The 6,425-nt window shown below is 40.3% G+C and overlaps 1 pseudogene; it reads left to right on the top strand.

Moving 5' to 3' along the window:
• The first annotated feature begins 2,756 nt into the window (after positions 1-2,756).
• Positions 2,757-3,673, top strand: LOC134468675 (trace amine-associated receptor 13c-like; annotated as a pseudogene).
• The last annotated feature ends 2,752 nt before the right edge of the window (positions 3,674-6,425 follow it).

Raw genomic sequence — 6,425 nt, 5'->3', positions numbered from 1 at the left:
GCCTCTGCTCTTTCCCTCTTTATTCTGGTTGTATTGCCGTGTGATGTGGCTTCATTAGATGTGACATCAATCATTAAGTGTGTGACAGTTTACAGGCCTAGTTCCCCCAATAACAACTTATGAAGTGTGAAGAGTCATGAATGCCCAAGTAATAACTTCCTACCCAAGTACAAAGAATAAAAAAATGCATATAGACATATAGGTATGTAGAAATACTTTGTATATATGCACAAGCACACACACACACACACACACACTTACTTGTATGCTTTATGCAGGGTGTGATATGTGTGTGGATGGGTGGAGGGGACTGAGGAGGATTGTTCCTCCTTCTGATTTTGATATCTCTTTTTTATATATCAGAATTTTACTTTTGGTTCAATATAACTAAACTGACATTTGTTTAAATCTAAAACATATCCCTCATTCTGGTGTTTTCTAGAAATCACATCCTGACCCTGTGTACATTTTCTGTATTCATGAATGAATTAATCAAGGCCAGAGGAAAAAAGGAACACAATATGGCCCTTTAGTGCTATCTGGTGGCCAATGAACTGTAGTGAAACTGGCAGGACATGGACACCAACAGCTATTTTCAAGGACTTAAATTCTTACAAACATGAAGTTGCAACAAACAACAATATCAGGCTGGCAGGTCATGTGGCTGCGGCATTAACTGGATGTAGTGCCCCCTTGCATCCATTACTGGCAAGATATAACCAGAGATTCTCTACTCTCTCTGATATAACTATGGAGCGCCCTGAGCTCTTGTCAGTTTTGGTGAGAAAACAGCAGTAGTTTTGATTACCTTGTTAATACACCTTTTTAAATATTTTTAACCAAGTAAGAATGCCACAATGAAATAATGCATTACCAAAGTAATGTCTTTCTTCTGTTTTACTTACAAATGTTTCAAAATGAATTTACATGAATAAAATGAAATACCCTTCTTTAGTTTCCTTTACATTAACCAAAATGCACAAAATGATACTCCTTACAGTGGGTTCAGACTTCAAATGAAACTTAGAATGCTTTTACTGCAAATTTAACACACTAATATATGTGCTTTATCACAAACCCTTTAAATTAAAAGATGCCCTTTAAATAGGGAAAGTACCCTTTAAACTAAAAATGTAGGCCTACCTCGAAAGGTAAACCTCAAATGTCCATAGATGTCACCGTCCTTCAAATGCAATAAGCAAACCCTTCAATTCAAGAGCACAGTAAATTGTAAACCTCCTATGCCGGTGTGATAACTAAATAGTAGGGCTGAAACGACGATATTGTATCGAACCGAGAAATTGTGATATACAGACTAGCGATACTGTATCGTAATACAAGGAGGCAGTATTGTGATACACCCTTTCAAAGTTTTGACACCCATCAGTCCAGAAAACTACGACATGATATGAACTGATGGTGCTTCCAAGCTTTAGATCATCATCATTATTATATTTTAACTTTTTAAAATTATTTATAGCCTCTTGTAACCTATTCAACCCACAATCTGTCATAGTTTTATACATTGGCAAATGAGAAATTGTGGGGTGTATCAAACCGTAGGTCAAAAATCAATTCTTAACGAGCACCTGCAACTACCATTCTAGAAGTCTATTGTTCACCTCTTCAATGCAATGTGATATTGTCTTGCTGGAATGTTTATGACAGCCAGCTGCTTGGCTCACTGGTAAAGGTGCTGGATTAGAGATATGGAGGTTGTGAGTTTGAATCTCACTTGGACCCATGTTGATTTTCAAAATTATATCATATGCAGTGTTCCTTAGCCAACTTAAAATACCATGTATGTCATTTAGTATCAATGGCAAAGGTGCTGGATTAGAGCTATGGAGGTCGTGAGTCCGAATCCCACTCGGAACCATGTTGATTTTCAAAATTATATCATATGCAGTGTTCCTTAGCCAACTTAAAATACCATGTATGTCATTTAGTATCAATGGCAAAGGTGCTGGATTAGAGATATGGACGTCGTGAGTTTGAATCCCACTCAGACCCATGTTGATTTTCAAAATTATATAATATGCAGTGTAACTTAGCCAACCATGTATGTAATTTAGTATATCCCCAAAACGCGGAGCTACAATACTTTCAAGATGGCTGAATCCAAGATGGCTGAATTGTTTGGCCCATAACTTCTGACTGGGTAAATGGATTTTTCCGACATTTCGTTTAGCTTTGTTTTCTCAATAATAGTTTGTTTTTAATTTAGGTATAGAGATGTCAAAAATTAAACTGCTCATCTCTGCCCCGAAAGGCAAGCCGGCTTCCAGCATTTTCTGCGAGAATGCTATCTAGTTAACTGATTTAATGTTTTGAAAATGACAGCCTTTTGATTTTATTCACTAAATACTTGGAATCCTGTTTTTTGTTTTGTTTTTAACAAATATGGAATTTGGCACAAGACGTTACACAAGATTTCGATTTTGGCCCACTGTGAATTTGGCTTGGACAGCACAGCTTTAGCCTTTACATCATCAGTGAGGAAAAAGGGAGGGACACATAGATCTATGTGTTTAAAACACTATAAATACTTTGATGCAAAGCAAGGTATGCTGGGTTCGTTCAGAGTGTGTCTGATCATGTCGTGGGACTCAGTTTCTAGGGTGCTCATCCTTGGGCGAACACACGCTGTGACACACACACACGGGTCTGGGTAGAACAGCAGCAGCAGCAGCAGCCTCGTAGACAACTGCACCTCTTGCAGAGGGGAGAACACTGCCGCCGCCACCCCAGCCTATGTGGCATTATACGTCGCCGCAGCAGCTGTGATCATTATCACCGTGTGGGGCAACCTGCTTGTCATTTCATCCGTATGCCACTTCAAGCAGCTTCACACGCCGACTAACATCCTGATCCTCTCCCTGGCGGTGGCCTACATATGCGTGGGGGTGTTTGTGATGCCTCTGTATTTCCTGTGGCTCATAGAGTCCTGCTGGATTTTGGCAGCACCGTGTGCCCCTTCTACAACTTAATAACATTTCACCTGACCAGCACCTCTGTCCACAACGTGGCTCTGATTGCTGTGGATCGTTACATGGCCCTGAGCAATCCTTTCCTGTATTCCAAGATAGTCACAGTGAACCTCTGCATTGTTGTGGCCTCTCTGAACTGGCTCTTTTCCTTTGGCTACAACTTTGCTCTCCTGTTTGACAATGGTTTCTTCACCACCTCGCTCACACTGTGCCCGAGCAAGTGCCTCATTATTGTGAATGAAATGTGGGCCTTTGTTGACTTGGTGATTGTGCTTGTGCTGCCCTGTTCCGTCATGTTTGTGTTGTACTTGAAAATCTTTGCCATTGCTAGAAACCATGCTGATGCCATCAGGGCAGCTAACACACAGGGCAATGCAAAAAGCAAACAGACTCACAATATCCCCAAACGATCTGAGAGAAAAGCTGCCAAGGTGCTTGGGATACTCGTGTCTGTCTTCCTGCTCTGTTTGGTCCCCTATTACATGTGCAGTTTAATGGCTGGCAGTATCCCGAGTGACATTTTTAGTGATGTGACCAACTACACGGGGATCCTGTTCTGCCTCAACTCTATGTTAAATCCTGTGATATATGCCCTCTTCTACCCATGGTTTCAAAAAAGCATGAAGCTGATTTTAACACGGCGTGTTTGTACAAAAGATTCTTCTCTTATGCAAGTAAGGTGAATTTTTGTCCTTAGTGTTCAAAGAAATATTGGACACTCTGCTTGTAACTATGTCATATGTCGATATGTGTGACTTGTCCTTGGCCCAAGTTATTAGTACATGTGTAACTCAGAGCTTTTCGCACGGGGTCATCCCTATGTTCCCCAGCAAGGGCGCCTGGAGCCGTACGGCCGTACGCACTGTGCGTACCCTCACCAGTGGAGGAAGTTTTTTTTTTTTAAATAAATAAATATTATGTCTATTGTGTCTTCTATGAATGTTGTGACAATGCAACATATTATATGAGAAGAAGCAGCATGAAGCAAATTAAAGAGCAGAGATGGTTGGGCACCATTAATTTACAAAGGCAGATAGCCTGCTTTTTGCTTCTGTGCGTAAAACTTGCGTGCTCCTGAAAAAAAGATAGGCCTACAGTAACAAATTCTAGTTCCATCAGTGGAATTCTAACTTGAGCGGCTACCTCCAGTCAGACATAGACCGCAAATTTAAGTCTAGTAGTTCTAGGTTCTAGTTAGCAAAGACAGCTCTCCATTTCCCACTTGGAATAATACATATGTCGTGGCGTCGCTGATGGCAGAAAAATCAAATAACCGAAGTTAATGTCTTGAAAGTGACAAGTTTCAATCGTAGCCAAAAACCAGTTGTCATGTGGGCTAGCAAGAAGGCATTGATGGTAGCAGTACAGGTAAGCTGTTTCATTCATCACTGAGCCCGCCGCGGCAAATAGGGTACTTTGCTTCTGGTGTCATATTTCCTAAAGTATTTTGGATACCGTTCTGTGTATTGTGGCTTTCTACAGAGACGGTTTTATGAGAGGTACGGAACTTTGCTTTGTACTAGCTTCCGACGGCAGCACATGACAGTTGGTTAGCTATGTGTGCTACGCAAATACATTATGTTCGGGAAAGCATTAGTTCTAAAGCAATTCTGCATGTTTTGATGACATGCAGTTTGGGTGTTTCTAATGCTTATTGCGCACGTTTTCCTGTTTGCTGACATGAACAGCATTCTGCGATTTGTGTGCGAGTGCGTCGGTGGTTCTTGTGCTCTGTCTCTATTGCGCATTTGTGATCAGCCTGGACTAACATTCAGTGCATTCCCCGGTGGGTTAACAGGCTGATGTAGTCGCTTTCTGCCTTTTCTTGCACAACGTGCCCGGGCTTTTTATGGTCCCAGCTCAGCCATGTTTGTGACGTGAACTTCATTCATGCTGCAGCAGACACCTCTTAAAACGATTTGTGTCGCTCCAAACAAAAAAGCAATCAAAACTGTAAACTTATGTAAAAAATTCAAAATTGTGTACTAGATGTGTATATTTGTTCTGTCTCATACCCCTGGCGTAGATGTTTCGTTTCCCTGTCTGTTTCTATGTCTCTGTACTTGTCTGTTTTCTAATAATAATTTAAAAAAAAAAAAAAAAAAAAATTAAAAAAAAGAATACAGCTAGCGCGTGCATGCTACCCGGAAAAAAAAAAAAAAACCTCTGCGCCAACTTTCGAAAAGTATAACGCTCGAAAAGTTGTATCTAATGATATGGCGTCTGCCATACTGTTTCATCCCCTTGCACGAGAGAGAGAACACAAGTGCATGCAGGCCTTCTTACTAGCATAGTCGGGGAAGTCGCTGCAGTTCAATGTCGCAGTTTAAAAAAAAAATAGTAAGAGTAAGCGTATGCATGGCTGCACCTAAAGAAGTGAAACGCCAATATAGCCAAAATAGCCAAACGGTTTTCAAAACCGTATAGGCCTACACCTTGTCAACGACAACAAGTTACCTTGTTTCCTAGCCTAAAGAAATAAGAACAACTGACGATTGATAAGAAAACCACCCCAGACATACTGACTATACTACAATCTTATGTTTTTTTTCTTGTCCGGTGTCATGGTCCACTGTCATTTCTCCAGTGTTTTTTTGTTTTTTTTTGTGGGGGGGGCGCATGCCAAAGCGCAGGTTGTTGTTGCACTTCTGACAGGTTAGGTTTAGGGATAGTTTTGGTCAGGGCACAAATGTACAACTCAGAAACATTGCATTACTGACAGGTTAGGTTTAGGGATGGTTTTGGGAAGGGCACAATTTGAAAATTCGGAAACATACAATGCGGGGAACATAGAACCCTTTTTTTAGAAAAAGGGTCCTAAGTTCCCTGGTCCCATACAAAGACAGGGGAACATAGGTACACTCCCCTTTGTACAATGAGGCCTGTGCAAATAAGAAACGAATGGACAATCATTTATGTACTGTGATGTGGAGGGAAACCAAACAGGTGAAGACATTGAAAATGGACTAGGTCAGAAACGTCTGCATCTCCAATTTTATCCCCTGACTTCTTTGTTATTTTTCAGCTACAATATACGTATACCTATGTGCCTCGTTTGTGTGTGTGTGCGTGTGTCATCTTTAGTTTTTTTTAATTCATTTATTTTAATTCTTCATGTTGATGTGAAGTCTTATATTTTCATATTCCACTTTCAGATTTTTAAAAAAACTCTTTTTTGATTTAATCTTTTGTTTGGAGTGTGATATGGATGACAATAACATGTTTGTTAAAGGTGTTTACTAAAGATTCTGTGAATTCACCATATATTCTTGATGTATTCGAGATTCTATGATCTATGCCCTGATGAAAGCCAACATGGCCATAACATGTGCTTTCAAAAAGATTTGGCATGTCATATTTAAAGGTTTTTTACACTTTTCTCAAATCTCAGAGTGCCTCTGCTCTTTCCCTTTTTATTCTAGTTGCATTGTCAGA

Source organism: Engraulis encrasicolus, chromosome 18, assembly GCF_034702125.1.
Source record: "Engraulis encrasicolus isolate BLACKSEA-1 chromosome 18, IST_EnEncr_1.0, whole genome shotgun sequence".
In the NCBI taxonomy this organism is placed as follows: Eukaryota; Metazoa; Chordata; class Actinopteri; order Clupeiformes; family Engraulidae; genus Engraulis; species Engraulis encrasicolus.
This window is presented reverse-complemented; position numbering and strand designations above follow the sequence as displayed.